The sequence below is a fragment of the Schistocerca piceifrons genome, chromosome 8 (assembly GCF_021461385.2).
Source record: "Schistocerca piceifrons isolate TAMUIC-IGC-003096 chromosome 8, iqSchPice1.1, whole genome shotgun sequence".
Lineage (NCBI taxonomy): Eukaryota > Metazoa > Arthropoda > Insecta > Orthoptera > Acrididae > Schistocerca > Schistocerca piceifrons.
This window is the reverse complement of record NC_060145.1, coordinates 160,139,264-160,159,470: the sequence shown is the minus strand read 5'-3', so window position 1 is coordinate 160,159,470 and position 20,207 is coordinate 160,139,264. Positions and strand designations below refer to the sequence as shown.

The following is a 20,207-nucleotide window of genomic DNA, read 5'->3' as shown; positions in this document are numbered from 1 at the left end:
TGTAAACTTACCACTTTGCAGCTTTCAGAATTCTTCGTACACTTGTACTGCTAACCCCCACTTCACGTGCACATTGCATATAGACTTCTGTGGAGAATTAATAAACGTTTCCAACACGAGAGCCGACGAAGAAAGACTTGCAGCTGTACGCTGTCTTGCTGATCTTCCCTTTGTGAATATCACAAATCGTTCCTTGCAATTCAAACTTGGCCAGGATGCGTTTAATTGCTAAGCTGGTTGGCGTTTCTGTTTCAAACTCCAGCCTCCACTGACGTTGCACTTCAACAGCATTATCAAACTTGAAAAATCACTTCACAATACTTTTCGTTGCGCGAGTGTCAAGCGTGCTCAAGCCATCTTGTCTTTTCAAAACCGAGATGAAAGTATTAACATCTGTTGGGCTAAAGACCATACTACAACACACTCTTAACTCAAATCGAACGACAATATCGACATCTCGATACAGCCTGACAAAGAGTGTATACATTTTTCTGGTGGACTCTGTATTTCGGAAATCGTCACGGAATTCAACATTCTGAGATCCAAATTGTCAAGAGTGTGCCGAGAATACCAAATTTCAGGCATTACCTCTCACCACGCACAAAGCAGTGGCCGAAGACCTTCACTTAACGACAGAGGGCAGCAGCCTTTGCGTAGAGCTGTCAGTGCCAACAGAAAAGCAACACTCCGTGAAATAACCGCGGAAATCAATGAATCCGTTAGGACACTGTGGCGAAATTTGGAATTAATGGACTACAGCAGCAGAAGACAGACGCGAGTGTTTTTGCTAACAGCACGATATCGCCTGTAGCGCCTCTCAAGGACTCTTGACTATATCGGTTGGATCCTAGACGACTGGGAAACCGTGGCCCGGCCAGATGAGCCCAGATTTCAGTTGGTAAGAGCTGATTGTAGGGTCCGAGTGTAGTGCAGACCTCACGAAGCCACGGACCCAAGCCGTCAACAAAGAACAGTGCAAGCTGGTGGTGGTTCCATAAAGGTTTGGACTGTGTTTCGTCGAACGAACTGACTCTTCTGGTCCAACTGAACCGACCATTGACTGGAAATGGTTCTTCGGCTATTTTGAGACCATTTGCACCCATTGATGGGCTTCATGTTCCCAAACGCCTACTGAATTTTCATGTATGACAATACGCCTTTTCACGGGGCCACAATTGTTTACAACTGGTTTGAAGAACAATCTGGAGAATTCCAGCGAATGATTTGGCGACCCAGATTGTCCTGAATCCTAGGCGCTCAGTCCGGAACCGTGCGACTGCTACGGTCGCAGGTTCGAATCCTGCCTCGGGCATGGATGTGTGTGTTGTCCTTAGGTTAGTTAGGTTTAAGTCGTTCTAAGTTCTAGGGGACTGATGACCTAAGATGTTAAGTCCCATACTGCTCAGAACCATATGAACCATTTTTTTTGTCCTGAATCCCATCTAACATTTATGGGACGTTATCGAGAGGTCAGAACGTACATGAAATCCTGCACCAGCAATACTTTCACAATTATGGACGACTATAGAGGCAGGCAGCATGGCTTGATACTCGTATTTCTGCAGAGGACTTCCAACCCACGTTGGGTCCATGCCATTTTAAGATGCCGCACTACGCCGGACAAAAGCAGGTTCGACACGATATTAGTATTAAGAGGTAGCCTATGACTTTCGTCGCCTCAGTGTATAGAAGCTGGGAATATATGAGCAAATTATTATGACCGAGGTCATATGTTAAGGAAAATGAAAAAGAAAGGAGAAGATGGAACTCTAGACCGAAAAGAAAACGTGTTGCTCACGAAGACCTAGTAAACTTAAACGTTGTGTGTCGCCACTGAAGGGATCACAGAGCTGCTGGAAGACCATCCACGAGATCGATGTTCACTTTTGTGGTCACAGAAAGTGCCCATCCACCTTTCCTCCGATCTTCACAGATCCTGAAAGGTAAACGACGCAGAGGTGCCAGTGTGGTACTAGGACAAAAGGAACGAGAAGTCTTAGTCGGTGCCGCAGACGTCAGCAGCCAGGTGCAACGCCAAATTCTCAGAACGGATGTCGAAACACAGGATATTTACGGCGCACCTACCTCCGTTCCTAGCGGCTACTGCCTCAGCTCGCCTCCGGTTTTCAACGTTTCTGCGGTTACATCATTTCAGTGATGGTCTCCTTGTCTGACGCTTCTTGCAAATAATACACACATGTCTTCTCATGTCAGCATTTTCCTTCTTTTGCTTAAAAGGCAGTGATTTGATTGACGTAGTGTTTATTAGTCATTTAATGAGTTCGAGTGACCTTGATCTCCCAGGCCTAAGGAAATGATAGAATTTTATGTACATGGAGAGTTGAATTATCACAAAATCTGACAATTTGATAGTAAGAATAACAATGTGGTAATCCTGTTTGAAACATTCATAGTGTGCCGTAATATTAGTTATTTTTAGTTGGACAAAATATAAATCTGGATTTGAGTAAGACACGCCATATGAATTACAATATCTCTGACAAAATAGAATACTAACAACTGATTACTGTCAGTTGCAGAGGAAGGGGTCATACAAAGTATGCAGTCGATATGTTAGAATTAAACGCTCGACTGAACAGTGACCGGGGACAGAAACCGGACATGGTCTTCTGAAAGGCAGCATCGTGTCATTAGACAAGAGTGACTGGTATAAATTAATCAAGGAGTAAAACTCGTTGCGAAAATGAGTCGTAGATTTTAACTATGATTATTTCCCGTTAAAGGTGGACTTTACAATAACGGTGGTATCAAAGACATCTCATGTGTAGTTTACAATATCACAGTACCATTCGGCACGAAGCCGTAGGCACACAGCGAGAGCAAGTAAAAGCAATAATTCACGCAGTCATAAGGTAACTTAAAGTATTTACGTTCTTGAACAATGACTGGGTGACGCGGTTGATGATCAGCAACAAAACGTTTTCACGGTAATTCTTTTCTGCTTTTCTTTCTTATAACTGGTGCAACATTAGCACTGAGCACACAACGTCGATTCTGTTAGCCAGCAGGTCCCTTCGAAGGAAGCCTTGGAAGACGCTGCTATTTATAAACGTATAGGAGGAGTGTCTGACGTTGGCGTTCCAGACTGAAGAGGATTCTGAAATAGAACAAAGAGGCGGCAGCAACAGAAGTCGTTCATAGAGGAAAATCCATTCAGCAGTCAGCCACACCCATGGTAATACGTCAATAGGACGTGACAGCACAGAAGATTTTGTGATTGGACTGCCATTTCCGCACTTTCTACTCACCACGAACATTTGAGACGCCTGTAGAATTTTATATGGTTGAAATCAACACAATACTCCACGGGGCAGTGTGGAGTGCAGTGACCTGGTGGAAATGGGTCTTTCCTTGAATCTGTTAAAAAGTGTCGCGTATGTACTTCTAAGAGGTAGGTGACGGTTACGAGTACTTACGCAGTGCAGTGCTCTGTTACGCTAGAGTGTTATGAAAGAAATGGAAATGGGTCAAATCCAATGCTCAGTCTTCTGGAAAAGCGTCGAGGATACCGCCCAGCTTGTCCTCACTTGTGTGATTTAGCCCAATACGCTGCCTAGCAATCTAACAGCTGTTCTGTACTTACGGGCCAAATTCTGGTAATGCTGTCTGTATTATAAATTCAAAATGCATTAAAGCTTAATGTTATATCGAAGTCCATATCATTAGACAAGGACCACTAGGTCGAAACAGTCAAGGACTGGTGAAGAGAACGGCCCAAGCACCATCGAGTATTTGTGGAAGAAATAATTTAGGGAAACAACGGAGAACACAAATCAGGATGGCCGGATAGCGATTGGAACACTGCTCCTTTAACACAAGCCCTATGTATTAACCATTGATCAACCAGGATTCGAAGTACTTATCTTCGATACGTGTCACCAAAGCGCCAGCGAACTTAACTATGCACATGAGCGAAAGAAAATGACTAATTTAATACGAAACGTTTCTGCTTAAATGCGTATCGACTGAATACTACACACATTTCGTCACTCCTTGCTGCGTTTTATTTGCAGATCGATTCAGAAAACTATGCATTCCACTTAATGATCAGCAACAAAACGTTTTCACGTCATTCTTTTCTGTTTTTCTTTAAAAAAAATGGCTCTGAGCACTATGGGACTTAACTTCTGAGGTCATCAGTCCCCTAGAACTTAGAACTACTTAAACCTAACTAACCTAAGGACATCACACACATCCATGCCCGAGGCAGGATTCGAACCTGCGACCGTAGCGGTCACGCGGTTCCAGACTGAAGTGCCTAGAACCGCACGGCCACACCGGCCGGCTGTTTTTCTTTCGTTTAATTGCTGCAACATTAGCACTGAGCACATAACGTCGATTCCGTTAGCCAGGAAATCGCTTCGAAGGAAGACATACCTTTTTCCACATGCGTGTTTATCGCTGTCGACATTTGGAAGTAAATTAGCCACGAAATACGAATTACGTCAAATTAATTTTGCCTTGCACGAGGGACGTTGCACACTGCGTTGCATTAGTTTTCTCAGACTGAGCGTTTTTGTTTCTTCTTTTTTTTTTTTCATTTAGATACCGTTTGTCACTGGCCTGTTAGCGTGCGAAGGAATGCTGCAGTATGAACGTAGGCAAACTGTGGAACGGAACAGATATTATTGATCCGACAGCGGAGAGAAGGGAGCCAGAGATGACAAACGACGGACACGTGCATCAGATGCACGCCCTGGAGCTCAGCGATGAGGCGAGCGCCCGTAACGGTTGTGCGGTGCTGTGAGGGCGTTCACGTCAAGAGAAGCAGGAACAAACTACGCCATCAACGTGGACGGGAAATTTATTAAGTTGAAGGGTTGGGTGGAGCTGAAGGCAGATGGGTTCTATGGGCTGTTAACATCGCTAAACAAGCGGTTCATATCCGATTTGGCGTTGACGGCAACTCGTTAGAAACAGAGTGCGACATGCGCGTTATAACACGCTTCACTTTCAGGTTTCACAGCTAATTACTGTGACTTCCGGGTCGAGGCACAAGGCTTGCACTAGCCTCTGACGCCAACTGCACGGAGTGTCGACACGTTTCTCTGATGGAATTGCATCCTTGCAGTCTGTGTCAATACGTTTATACACCTGAATCCTTTGAGGGGACCGTGCTGCACACCATAGCATTCGGGGCCACACTTCCATCGTGTTTTGTGGTGCTGATGATGAAGATGATGACGAAGAATCATAGTATTGACTTGTTGATAGATGTTCTGTTATGTCGTCACATGCGATTAACAAACACACAGATCGTAATGTCCCTCACTTTACCAGGTTATCTGAATGCTGAATCTGTTTTGCTTGGGAATGTAGAGTCGTAACGATTGTATCTTCAAAATTATGTTACGCGTTGTGCCCTATAAGGCGAAATAAAAGTGATTAAGTCTCTGGACACACAGCCCAGTCCTGCAATCGCCACTAATTTTCTCCACTTTTGAGTCAAGTGAAGGTATGTTGTCTGCTGTGGACAGTGAAGAAGAAATAATTAAATTTCCTTGTTCATCCGTTTCTAATGAGACATTGGTTCTATGCACTCATTATACACGGCTGGGCATTAAAATTCCAACACCAAGAAGGATGGCAAAGAATGAAATTTTACGTATTGAACGTGTACAGAGTAGTGGGAGGAATACATGATTAAATTTATAGGTGAGTTGGAAGTTCACAGTATGCGAAATTTAATACACTAAGTTGCCACCTCTGGCAGCAACAATCCGGCCAGGCAACTAATTGCACTTAGCCGGGACTACAGATACGGGTACATCATTCAAGGGTGATCCGAAAGTCCGAGAACATTTTAAAATGGACTAATTTACAAAATAATGTAGGTAGAAACCTACAACCCAACACAGATTCCTGAAATAACATGGAATTTACTGAAACCAAAAACGAGCGCAAAAACCGACCACAGATAAGACTGGACAGCAACACTCAGTGACGCCGCAGAGAACAAAGCACAACTTGGGCTACTGAAGATCCTAAAACCGTCGTGGAAACCCCACTGCGTGACGAGAAAATCACCATATGGTGTGGATATACCACATAAACCGTGGTCGGACCCTTTTTTTTTTTTTTCGAGGAAATGCAGAATCTGCTTATCAAACTGTCAGCGTGTCGGGTGCGAGGAATGTCGATACGTTACAGATTCGTATCACACCCAGCCTGATTGCTAAATAGCTGCTGATAGGTATGACTCTTATGCAGGGTGGCGCTCCACCTGTGCTCATCGTTCGATGAGGATCGCCTGCTGAGCCTCCGTCTTGCTTGGACTCCCGGGTCCCTAGACATCAATTCTTGTGATTATTGGCTGTGAGATTACCTGAAGTAGCAAGTCTACCGCCATCGTCCGACCTCATTAGGGACGCTAAAAGACGACATCCGGCGGCAATTTCTAATCCTACATATTGATATGGTATTCACAACATTGTCCGTCGACAATAGACACTGTTGATGAATGGTGGCCGACGTGTTGAACATTTGTTATATACATCATCTTTGCTAAAAATCAGTTGCGCTAATTATTGATTTCGTATCAAACGAAACACTCTCTGTTGACATTGTGGAAGTGGGCTACTGCATAGTATGTATCGTGGAGTACAATATCAAGGGATGAATTTGCTGTCATTTGGTGCACTTTCTTGGTTCCAATAAAGCCCCATGTCATTTCAAGCACGTTTGCCCCTTTTTATCTCTCTAATTACATCGTGAAGTATTCATTTTTCGAATGATAACGACTTGAGCAGGAGCTTCCTTTTGGTGGCGATTTACCACCAGAAGGAGGCTCCTGCTCATACAGCATTTTGGTCTGAAGATGACCACAGGCGTGGTCGAAACCGGTTACTAGAACAAATAAAGTTGTGGTCAAGACTGATTTTAATAGTAGCTACATGTTACCGAACTTATAGGTCATCGTGTATCCGCTAAGAGTTGATCGGTCGTCGTGGTTCGTGAGCGCCTGCGTGTCTGTCTCTCAAAGAATCACGAGCAAATGTTTTCAGAGCCCGAGATATTGGGAGAATGTGAGCGCAGGGCAACAGTCGAAAAAACCACTGTATCGATATAGGTCATGACATTAAGGTAGGTCAGGACAGCACAGGAACATATGGTCTTGTGTTATCTTGTTGAAAGATAACGTTATGAAGACGTCGAATGGAGAAGACAGTCACTTGCCTTACCACGTCAGAAATGTCATACCTGCTGTCCTTACGAGCTACGCGAATCAGAGGTGATAATGTTGTATTCTCCATAGCGGCACCCACCACATCAGGTGCTGGGGCTCGTAGGACGGTGACGCATACAATCTTGTTCCCGTCAGAGCCTCCAGCCACGGACGCATATATCCTGATGCTGTAAGCAGAACCCGTACTCGTCTGAAAAATTCGACGTGTTAGCTTGACCGTGTCCATTGTTGCCGTGTGGCACTCCACAGCCACCATTCTGACGGTCAGTGTGGAAACTTCAGAAAGAAATTTTCACTCTGCAACGGAGTGTGCGCTGATATAAACCATCCTGGAAGATTAAAACTGTATGCCGGACCGAGACTCGAAATCGGGACCTTTGCCTTTCCCGAACATATGTTCTACCGTCTGAGCTACCCAAGCACGATTCACAACCCATCCTCACAGCTGTAATTCCGTCAGTACCTCGTCTCCTACCTTCCAAACTGCACCGAAGCTCTCCTGCAGACCTTGCACAACTAGCGTTCCTGGGAGAAAGGATGCTTGGGTAGCTCAGACGGTAGAGCACTTGCCCGCGAAAGACAAAGGTCCTGAGTTCAAAAATGGTTCAAATGGGTCTGAGCACTATGGGACTTAACTTCTGAGGTCATCAGTCCCCTAGAACTTAGAACTATTTAAACCTAACTAACCTAAGGACATCACACACATCCATGCCCGAGGCGGGATTCGAAACTGCGACCGTAGCGGTCACGCTGTTCCAGACTGTAGCGCCTAGAACCGCTCGACCACTCCGGCCGGCCGTCCCGAGTTCGAGTCTCGGTACTGCACACAGTTTTAATCTGCGAGGAAGTTTCAGTGTGGAAACTTGTCTTGCTACAAAACATGCTCATGTCCTGGCTCAGCGTACGTGAGGGCTGCACGACGCTGCACAGTCTGTCCTCTCCCATGTGTCACTGCAATCCTGTCTGGTATTATGACCATCCTGGACACATGATTCAGTATTCGTATGGCAGTCGTGGGAGCCCGATCAACACGAGAAGTAATATCGCAGAATGATACGACACGTGCTGGCAGACATATGTCCTCCTTACGCGAGGCATACTACGACTTCCTCACAAACAGGCAAAATTCAAATGCTATTTCTAAATGAGAAACCCGATGCGTTATCATTCCCTATATTCAGAATGTCTATGATGTTCCTCCTATCTACTATGTGCGGTTAGAAAGATATGCTAATCATTTGCATATCCATGTCAATTTGATGTTTGTTGCATGGCGTCTTACTGATGATGCATTTTCAATGACCAGCTGTACACTTTCTTCAATTGCTTGACTGAGTGCAGGGAATCTGCTAAGCCCTTCTGCCACGTGTTTCGTGGATAGGGACTGGCCGCAGTATTCTAGGCCGGTATTTCCGTCGACCCCGCGGGCGGGCGCTGGCACGCCGCCCCGCACATCTGCATCGGCCGCCGCCAACGCCTTCCCACCGTCTCATGAAACGCAGATTAAGTGGCGCCTAATATCTGCACGCATGAACCGACCTGCCAAACTCCGAGAAATATTGCTAGTTTGCTGGAATGAAACATTTCCTACATGTTAATGAAGACGAAGTGCTGCTACCTTCGCGTCTGCTAGAATTACTGCAATCGTGATGTCATCCACGCTTACATTTTACTCCACTACCACCGTTACTGTGCATGTCGGACGGTACCTCTAGCACCACTATTATTTTCACCTTTCTCTGTTCGATTTTGAGTGATGAGTGGGAAGAACAAGTGTGTGTTAGTTTCCATATGAGCTCCAATATTTTCTGATTTTCTTGTTGAGGTCATTTCCCGAGACATGTATGTGTGGATGTAATAAGTTGCCTGACTTCTTTGAACGTACTCTTTCGCAGTTTCAATAGTAACACTCTCCGTTACATACACTACTGGCCATTAAAGTTGCTACACCACGAAGATGACGTGCTACAGACGTGAAATTTAACCGACAGGAAAAGATGCTGTGATATGCAAATGACTAGCGTTTCAGAGCATTCACACAAGGTTGGCGCCGATGGCGACACCTACAACGTGCTGACATGAGGAAATTTTTCAACCGATTTCTCATACACAAACAGCAGTTGACCGGCGTTGCTTGGTGAAACGTTGTTGTGATGCCTCGTGTAAGGAGGAGAAATGCGTACCGTCACGTTTCCGACTTTGATAAAGGTCGGATTGTAGCCTATCGCGATTGCAGTTTATCGTATCGCGACATTGTTGCTCGCGTTGATCGAGATCCAATGACTCTTAGCAGAATATGGAATCGGTGGGTTCAGGAGCGTAATATGGAACGCCGTACTGGATCCCAACGGCCTCGTATCACTAGCAGTCGAGATGACAGACATCTTATCCGCATGGCTGTAACGGATCGTGCAGTAACGTATCGATCTCTGAGTCAACAGATTGGGACTTTTGCAAGACAGCAACCATCTGCACGAACAGTTCGACGACGTTTGCAGCAGCATGGACTATCCGCTCGGAGACCATGGCTGCGGTTACCCTTGATGCTGCATCACAGACATTAGCGCTAATGATGGTGTACTCAACGACGAACCTGAGTGCACGAATGGCTAAACGTCATTTTTTCGGGTGAATCCAGGTTCCGTTTACAGCATCATGATGGTCGCATCCGTGTTTGGCGACATCACGGTGACGCACATTGGAAGCCTGTTTTCGTCGTCGCCGTACTGGCGAATCACCCGGCGTGATGGTATGGGTACACGTCTCTGTCACCTCTTGTTCGCATTGACGGCACTTTGAACAGTGGACGTCACAGTTCAGATGTGTTACGACCCGTGGCTCTACCCTTCATTCGATCCCTGCGAAACCCTACATTTCAGCAAGATACTGCATGACCGCATGTTGCAGGTCCTGTGCGGGACTTTCTGGATACAGAAAATGTTCGACTACTGCCCTGGCCAGCACATTCTCCAGATCTCTCACCAACTGAAAACGTCTGGTCAATGGTGACCGAGCAACTGGCTCGTCACAATACGCCAGTCACTACTCTGGATGAACTGTGGTATCGCGATGAAGCTGCATGGGCAGCTGTACCTGTACACACCATCCAAGCTCTGTTTGACTCAATGCAGAGGCGTGTCATGGCCGTTATTACGGCCAGAGGTGGTTGTTCTGAGTACTGGTTTCTCAGGATCTATACACCCAAATTGCGTGAAAATGTAATCACATGTCAGCTCTAGTATAATATATTTGTCCAATGAATACTCGTTTATCATTTGCATTTCTTCTTGGTGTAGCAATTTTAATAGCCAGTAGTGTACAACACATCTCTTATAGCGATTACCACTACAGTTTTTTGAGCATTATCGTAATAAGGCAGTCGGAGGAGATAACCTAACGTGTTTTCAACCACCTGATTTCAGTTTGTCTTCGGTTTCTATGCCTTGCTTTTGAAAGCATTCTCACTTGTTTCATACACGTCCTCTAACGTAATTCAATACGGTTAGATAATAGCGCCTAACATTGTCAACCAAAACAAGTACTTGATGATGAAATGAAAGAAATTCTGACTTCAGCCACAACTGGGCACTGAAATGAATTCAATGGTGACAAGTGAAAATTTGTGCGAGGCTGGGACTCGAACCCGGATTTCCCGCATTACGCCAGCGGTCGCCTTAAGCGTTTCGGCTATCCGAGCATGCTTCCCAAATTCCCATCATGTCATACAGAAGACAGAATTTATTTCATGACATGTATATAAGGTTGCTGGATCAAGAATGGTGTCTCTTCTTTCTGATATTTCCAGAAGAACATACACCACACATATAAAAAAAGTCCTATTACCACAAATTTATTGTACAGAAGCGGGAAGAAGCAGAATACACAGATGCTGACATCCGTTTAGGGCCACATAAAACTTCTGTAAATGTATAATCATGTAGAAATACTGTTTGCTTTTATGCAATCCAAAACCAGTAGCACAGCTGTTATCAATTTACTGTTGTGTTCCTAGGATCGATTTACTGGAGGGAGCATCATTTTGCCTTCCTCTGGCTTTTTAACTGATTTACCTAGGCAGTTATAGGGAGCGGGAGGAGGGAGTGGGGGTGCGGCAGCAGAGGACCTGAGAGGTCTTCTACAGTTTCACGTGTACTCTGAACGACGGTACAGCTCGATAGAAATGTGTATTTACTCCAATAAGCAAAAAGTGCTGGTGACATGACATTATTGTCACTATGTTTATCTACCCCGTGTGCGTGAAAATCCAACTAAAACATTCGCACATCGTGTACTCTAGCCTCACGGTTCGGGGTCAGTCACAGTAATCCTCGATGCCTTCGTAACTAACAACATTCCTCCCCCGGAAAGTCAGTTTTAGCCCTTGTAGATTTAGCATCCGTACAAGGCGAGACAACGCCGCGAACTGTCACTGTCGGCATGACGTACGAGCCGATGGAGGCTCGACGACAAGCCGGGAGCTGAACGAACTCTACGTGCGAGTCAACGTACGGGGGAGCAGAGAGCCTGAACACCGCGTAATGACGAAGCAGGGAGATAAATGCAAACTCTACCAACGGAAAGATTGTCACTAGCACGCACAAAACAGCATGGCACGAGGCAAGGGACTGGTCCGTGACAGTTGACATCAGCGTGAAAACTGATGGGTTAACACCTGAGTCAGTGACTCTGCCCATGCCACGCATCGCATGCGCCCTCTGTGATAGCGTTCTGTACTGCTTAGCTTCAATAACGGCTCAGATCGTTCCTATCCATCTCGATGTCCACTGGAGGCGATACTAAAGCATATATTTTGGCGATCAAACAGTTAAAAAATGTATCTGCGAGCATAAAAGTGGCCTAAGACTGAAATTATTCAATAGTACGAAAATATACGAGAAACAGCAGTTGAGGGCAGCTTGGATAATTAACAAGGAATCATAGTAACTGTGGACCCATGGTCGATCAAATAAAAAGTCACAGTGACTGGAGACGTCAGTCATGGAGACTCAGAGACGACCAATCATTTCTTTGCATTTAATTTCACTTTATGTCGATCTTCAGGTTATTTTATGCAGTTATATTCCAAATGCAGTCAGTTGGTGAATAATCTTCACATAACTAAGAGAAGAGCGAAGTAGAATAGTAATAAAAATACATCAAGAAACTGTTAAAAACTAGGCCTGTTGGTCTCTCACCGTGGCTAGAACGCAGTCCTCAAGATTTCGTAAATATTTTTCTATATGACAAGATGAGCATGTAGAGACCGAGAACACGAGGAACCTGACTAACGATAATTAAGTGCGAGCAGCAACGGTTCCTTTACGGAATTTCTGCTACAGCGAGACAAGGGAGCTCGATGTTTCAGTCAAAGGGCAAGGGCGCGCGTTAAACCTAGCAGGCGTGGCAGCTGAGGGGATTCCAGCGATACCTGGGGCGCTCCCCTCTAATTGGTACGGTGCAGACTGCGACCTCGGTCGGAGGGTGGCGTCACACCTCAAAAGAGCTCCCACTCTCTCTGCCCGCCCGTTTCTCCTCCTCCTCCTGGTCCCTTACGAAATTGCGTCGCCGGCCCCACAACCACCCCGAAAACAACGGCAAAAGGCGCCAATTAACGCCGGACGAAGTCGTGGGGGTCGATGAGCTCATCGAAGCCAAGGCTTTCCAGCAATAAGGCCACCCCGGCACGTTACAGTTTCGTTACCGTCGCTATAATTAAACACTTAACTCCCTGCCAAATGACCACTTTCTTTGCACCTAGGAATTTCACTTTAGACGATGTTCCTACTTTACTGCTGAAGGTGTCTGGTACTGATACACTTCTCTTTTCATATGAAGGCATGCTCAAAGGTAGTGCCTCCAAATTTTTTATGTGAAAATTCTTGAAGTTTTTTAAATAACAGTAACTTTGTTAACATTTCGCATCTTTCCTTTACTTTACGTTTATGGTCACAAACTTTTTGTTAACAGATTACCGATTTAGGTCTATAATGACCATCATCAGATCTGCAGCAAAAATGGGAAAAACATAAATACACTCGCAGACTGTCTACAGCTTAAAAACAATACATAGACCATAATGAAAACTACTACTGACAATATATGCATGTGTGCGCTTTAAGTATGAAGAGGCATTCCTGTTTCAGAAAAACAAAGTCCTAATGTACTGCAGCCATAGTGGCATCGTCAAATGTTAAATGCAGAAGCAGCACAAGCATCGTCAAATATACATAAATAAGATCATACGCACGAGTCACGTTGTCAGTAGCACTAATGTTCAAAACAAACTGCCGTACAGTAGCCACAAGATGTTTGAGTTGTAAGTTCACCAGATGTCGCTAATGTCGGCATACACTAGTTTTCAATAATTAATTGAACAGCGAAAATAAAGGGGGATACAATAGTTGAAGTCTGTAATGAGCTTATAACGTATAAAAGGCATTACAGTAATAAAAAGCAATAAAAAGAACGCGACAAAAGTAAGATTGTTAAAAAGAGAAAGAGTTAAGAAACAGTAATTGACATATGCTCTAGTGCCAATATTCTAGATAATGACATAAATATTAAACACCTTTGATACTGCACCGGATAATATTAAACAACCAAAAAACAAATCGCTAAAGAGGCCACAAATGATTTTGCATCTTTATTCTTCATGTCTAAATAAATATTTCTCAACAATCACTTTGGCGACGAACAAATTTCTCTCAAAATGGCTCTGAGCACTATGGGACTTAACAGCTGTGGTCATCGGTCCCCTAGAACTTAGAACTACTTAAACCTAACTAACCTAAGGACATCACACACATCCATGCCCGAGGCAGGATTCGAACCTGCGACCGTAGCAGTCGCGCGGTTCCGGACTGCGCGCCTAGAACCGCGAGACCACCGCGGCCATTTCTCTCAATAAGAGACCAGTTTGTTGATGGAGTCACAACCTGACCTCTGCTTACATCGTTTCATCTCTATCAAACTGAAGTCCTCAATGGTGTGCCGGGAGCACATGAAAATAGGATGGGCCCAAGGCTGGACTGTATGGAGGATGATCGATGACAGTGAAAACAAAGTGTCGGATTGTGGCAGATGTCGCAGCGCTCGTCTACGCCCTGGCATTGTCATGTGGAAGCAGCAGAAGGTGTTCCATGTGTGGACGAACCCTTCGAAGTCGTGCTTTCAGTTTTCTGAGATGTTTCTCATGCACAGATATACACTATGTGATCCAAAGTATCCGGACACCCCAAAAACATACGTTTCTCATATTTGGTACACCGTGCTGCCACCTACCGCCAGGTACGCCGTATCAGCGACCTCGGTAGTCATTAGACATCGTGAGAGAGCATAATGGGGTGCTCCGCGCAGCACACGAACTTCGAACGTGGTCGTGACTGGGTGTCACTTGTGTCATACGTCTGTACGCGAGATTTCCACACTCCTAAACATCCCTAAGTCCACCGTTTCGATGTGATAGTGAAGTGGAAACGTGAATGGACACGTACAGCACAATAGCGTACAGGCCGACCTCGTCTGTTGACCGACAGAGACCGTCGAAAGTTGAAGAGGGTCGTAAGGCGTAATAGGCAGACTTCTGTACACATGATCACACAGGAATTCCACACTGCATCAGGATCCACTACAAGTACTATGACAGTTAGGCGGGAGGTGAGAAAACTTGGATTTCGTGGTCGAGCGGCTGCTCATAAGCCACACATCACGCCGGTAAATACCAAACGAAGCATTCCTTGGCGTAAGGAGCGTAAACATCGGACCATTGAACAGTGTAAAAACGTTGTGTGGAGTGACAAATCACGGTGCACGGTGTGGCCATCCGATGGCGAGGTGTGTATATGGTGAATGCCCGGTGAAAATCATCTTTCAGCGTGTGTAGTGCCAACAGTAAAATTCGGAGGCGGTGGTGTTATGATGTGGTCGTGTTTTTCATGGAGGGGGCTTGCACCCCTTGTTGTTTTGCGTGGCACTATCACAGCACAAGGCCTACACTGACGTTTTAAGTACCTTCTTGCTTCCCACTGTTGATGAGCAATTCGGGGACGGCGATTGCATCTTTCAACACGATCGAACACTTGTTCATAATGCACGGCCTGTGGCGGAGTGGTTACACGGCAATAACATCCCAGTAATGGACTGGCCTGCACAGAGTCCTGACCTGAATCCTACAGAACACCTCTGGGATGTTTTGGAACGCCGACTTCGTGCTAGGGCTCACCGACCGACAACGATACCTCCTCAGTGCAGCACTCCGCTGCCATTCCCCAAGAAACCTTCCAGCACCTGATTGAAAGTATGCTTGCGAGACAGAAAGCTGTCATCAAGGCTAAGGGTGGGCCAACACCATACTGAATTCCAGCATTACCGATGGAGGGCGCCACGGACTTATAAGACATTTCCAGCCAGATGTCCGGATACTTTTGTTAACATAGTGTGGTTACGTTACACACAGCCGTGTTACACGCTACAACTCTTGAGTCCTCTAGTGGCAGAGGGTGCAACTTGCGTCAGCGAAGCGGGAAATTCGACCGAGTAATATGCATGACATGTAATATCTCAAGAGATGTTTAGAAGAGGATAAAAAATTCGGAGGGCTTTACTTTCCAGCACGTCTTCACACAACAACTCTGGTATCTTTATTTATTAATTGCTACAAGCATCAGGAATCTTAAGTTAGCTCTTAATATTCTACAGCAAATGTTAGATTGGTGCATAATACAATTGCGCTGTTGTATACCACAACGAACGACACCTGTAGAATGTCCTCAATACATTGCAATGGTCAGGACAAAACTGTGTTAGTTGTGAGTACATTATGTCGGAGCTAAGTGAACTCGAACGTGGGCAAATTGTTGGTGCTACAATCGTGAATGTTTCCATAATCAAGGGAGCCGGTGTTTCGTGTTTCGAGAGGCGCAGTATTTATACCGTGTACACGGAAAGCGCAAAAGCATCATCCAATAAGTTATAGCGGGGACGACAGAGGTTGTTGACTGATCGTGACGGAGGGTCACTGAAGAGGTTTGTGACGACAAATGCAAAATTCACCGTACAACTGAATGTCGCACTCGCGAACTTTGTTAACACCAGAATAACACGGAGCTCCTTAACCAGGTTGGTTCAAATGGCTCTGAGCACTATGGGACTTAACATCTGAGGTCATCAGTCCCCTAGAACTTAGAACTACTTGAACCTAATTAACCTAAGAACAGCACACACATCCGTGCCCGAGGCAGGATTCGGACCTGCGACCGTAGCGGTCGCGCGGTTCCGGACTGAGGCGCCCAGAACCGCTCGGTCACAACGGCCGGCCCTTAAGCAGGTAATTGCAGAGCAAGCTGGAATTCCAAAACCACACATTAGTGATGCAAATGCATGTAAAAAGAAAAAGTGCAGCGGAAGCAATAAGATCAGGACTGTGAAGCAATGGAAGAAAGTCATTTGATCTCATGAATCCTGTTTCACACTGTTGCGACCTCTGGCCGAGATTACGTCCAAAGAGTGAAACTTGGCGGGGGTTCAGTGATGATTTGGGGAGCCACATTGTAGTGTTCCATGGTTACACTGAAAGGTCGCGTTACTGACAAGGATTTTCGCTTATCAGTCGCGTCACATGCTTCAATGTTTGGTCCACAATGATGATGCTGTGTCCCAAGCCGACAGGGCCACATCTCACAGCTCGCATCGTCCAGAACTGATTTTGCGAGCACGAGAAAGAATTGTCGCATGTCGCCTGGCCACCACAGTCATCAGATCTCAATGGTTTTGAGCCTTAGTGGTCTACTTTGGAAATAAGGGTGCACGATCGCTCTTCACCTCCATCATCGTTACACTTTCCGCTGTTTTGCAGAATGGGATTGCCTTGAAACCCATGAAAGACCTGTATTTATCCATGCCGAGAAGACTGTAAGCTGTTTTGAATAACAACTGTTTTCCTATACCGTATAAGGCATGGTAACTGGTTTGTAGGGGTGCTTCAAATCGCTCTAAGCACTATGGGACTTAACATCTGAGGTCATCAGCCCCCTAGACTTAGAACTAATTAAACATAACTAACTTACGGACATTACACAAATCCATGCCCGGGCAGGATTCGAACCTGCGACCATAGCAGCAGTGCGGTTCCGGACTGAAGCACCTAGAACCGCTCGGCCACAGCGGCCGGCAGGGGTGCTTCCATATGTTTATCCATCCCTTGTAAATCAGTCGAATGCCTTTGCCATGTCTTTGGCTCAGCGTTACCTTTCTGCTGTAGAACCACGAAAGCGCTTTTCAGTTTGAATTGCGCAGAGATGTCAAACTTTAAGAAGTATTGGGAAATGTTTACTACATAGTAGATTAAATGCTGACCTTAATGCGAACTGTCACGCTAGTTCACATCCTACTTTCGGGAATAACTCACAGAGCCATGATACAGAGTGGCGATGAGCAGATCCAAAACAGATCATGTTCCAACGATTCTTCAGTAATTTGTTTCGTCCAGTGTCTTCTACTCATCCGTGACGACTTCTTTTCTATAACAGTACAACTGTATCGCATCAAACGTGATTAATAAAACAAAATATTAATTGTGAACAGAAACTACAGCAATTCTGCTGCTAGAACTGGACAGATCGCTAATGGGCATTCACAGAATCAGTTAACGTATTTTTTTTATAGACACGCTTAATTCTGAAACTAGGCTAAAGTGAATGACAAAAACAATTTTGAACAACAAGAACGTCATTGTTAGTCGAACGTATAGGCCGTCTTCGTCTTCTCAAGGAAACAGTGTTGCAGTCACGACTAGGAAGAACAACCTATAATCGGAGTAAGGTGGTGGAGGGAGTGGGGGATCGGCTCAAATAATTATTTTTCTTCCCTTAGAGATGCAGTGTTAAGAGTCATTATGAAGAGTTACTGTAGTTTAAAGTTCGTTTCGTGTGTTAAGTCTGTAATACGAGAGTAAATACTTAATAAAAACAGGACGACTTGCTGATTGACCGGAGGAGAGAAGTCTAGAAGTTCGCTAGGCACAGTCGGGCCACTTAATTTTTATTTTATTCTTTCTTATTTATGTTGTTGTCTTGATCTGGCGCCCAAGAAAACAGCGCAACAGAGAATTAGGCAAAGGACCAAGAGGTGGCGCTCGGCTGCCAGCCAGGAATGAGCGTTTGGCGGCTCTGCGAGACAATTAGCAGGGGATCCTTCAAATTAAGTGTCTGCTGCCACGCTCCGCTTCCAAGAGCGCAAGTCCACAACAAAGCTACCGCGGGTGGCTGACCCGATCGGAATGAGCACAACGGGGCATTAATCAACTACAAGTGGTATCGTTATCGACTGCTGCTTAAACATTCATCTAGCAGATCGATTTGCGATTTAAAACTTACGTTTACATAGTGAAATACTTCAATTCGATCGAATCCCGTACAATATATTTTCTCAATTTATCAATCTTATTTTAGTTACACAAGCAAATGCTGCTAATGGAGTCATAGAATCCTGTACAACATACACTTTAAGAATTAGAAAGATTTTTCGGATACCAGATTAAACAGAAGGCGAATTGTCATGTATTAGGATGTCATAAAATACACGGCGGATCTTTCCAGGACGACTACATAACTAGACGATTATAGGATTGTTCGACTGGCTCTGACGAACAGACGGGTGACAACAGCTGAAATTCGGGCTGGGGTTACAGAGTGTCACCACGAACCACCGGGAACAGATTACTAGAGTGTACAGGTCCAGGCTGAAGCGACGAATGAAAATTTGTACCAAGGCCGGGATTCAAACCTGGGGCCTCCTGCTCACTAGGCAGATGCGCTAACCACTACGCTAACCTAGCACAACTTCACGGACTACCCTAGCATGTTTCAGTTTGCATCTATACATCACGGATGTTTGAGACTTGAAAAGGTCTCTGGAACAGTATGGTTTCATTAGATTACTGAAAGCTGGTTTGCGATCTCGTGCTGTCATTCACTGCCGGCCAGTGTGGCCATGCGGTTAAAGGCGCTTCAGTCTGGAACCGCGTGACCGCTACGGTGGCAAGTTCGAATCCTGCCTCGGGCATGGATGTGTGTGATGTCCTTAGGTTAGTTAGGTTTAAGTAGTTCTAAGTTCTAGGGGACTGATGACCACAGAAGTTAAGTCCCATAGTGCTCAGAGCCATTTTTGTCATTCACTGTTCGCCACAGACAAAAGAGACTTGTTTGGTGCAGAGCCGGATTCAGCCGGAACACTTTGTGGAATTCTGCGGGATTCAGTGATGAAACTCGCTTCTGTTTGTGCCAATCAGATCAACGTCAACGTGTCCGCAGCACACCTGCTGATATGTCACTGGAAGCATCGAGTCTCGACATCAATGTCTCTGTAACTCCTGGAATCATGGTGCTGAAAGTTACTAAATATAGAAATAGGACTGATCTGGTACTTGCTGAAGGGAGACTGGATGCTCGCCAGTATGCGGGAATAATGGTGAAGCCTATTGTCATATCCTTTTTGACCAGCGTACCAAACGGTGTATTGCAGGAAATAATGCGAGACGCCATATAACAATTTACACTACAGACGCCTTGAGATTTCTTGATTGACTTACCAGTTCCCTGATTTCTCACTCACTGTGTGCTCCTGACATGCAATAGGAAGAGACATACTTTCCTACACATCTCCAACCATGAACTGACAGAGCATGCATTTCGGGGATGGCACGGTCTCAAGATGACTTTTGGGGAGTGAATGCGGTCATACCACAATGAATATAAGATACTCCTCAACATGGGTTTAGGGGGAGTGTCTGTTTCCATGCCATAATAAATACAAAAGTGTATCCGTGCTCCTAGGGACAAACCTCATTCTGACGTTGATGTAATGGGCACCAGTTCCGAATGGAGCCAAAGTTTAACCACTTAAGGACTGATGTCTTACGGCGTCACACTTTTCCGTTTTTCTCAATATAGGTTAAATATTTTGGTCGTATTCCAGCACTTATGAAACGGAGCTCTTGTTGGGG

The 20,207-nt window shown here is 45.3% G+C and overlaps 1 protein-coding gene across 1 annotated transcript in view; it reads right to left on the bottom strand.

Annotated features, from left to right (window-relative positions):
• The window catches only part of LOC124712154, a 1,187,639-nt gene that overhangs the window by 212,795 nt on the left and 954,637 nt on the right, over nucleotides 1-20,207 (bottom strand). The window lies entirely within an intron of this gene.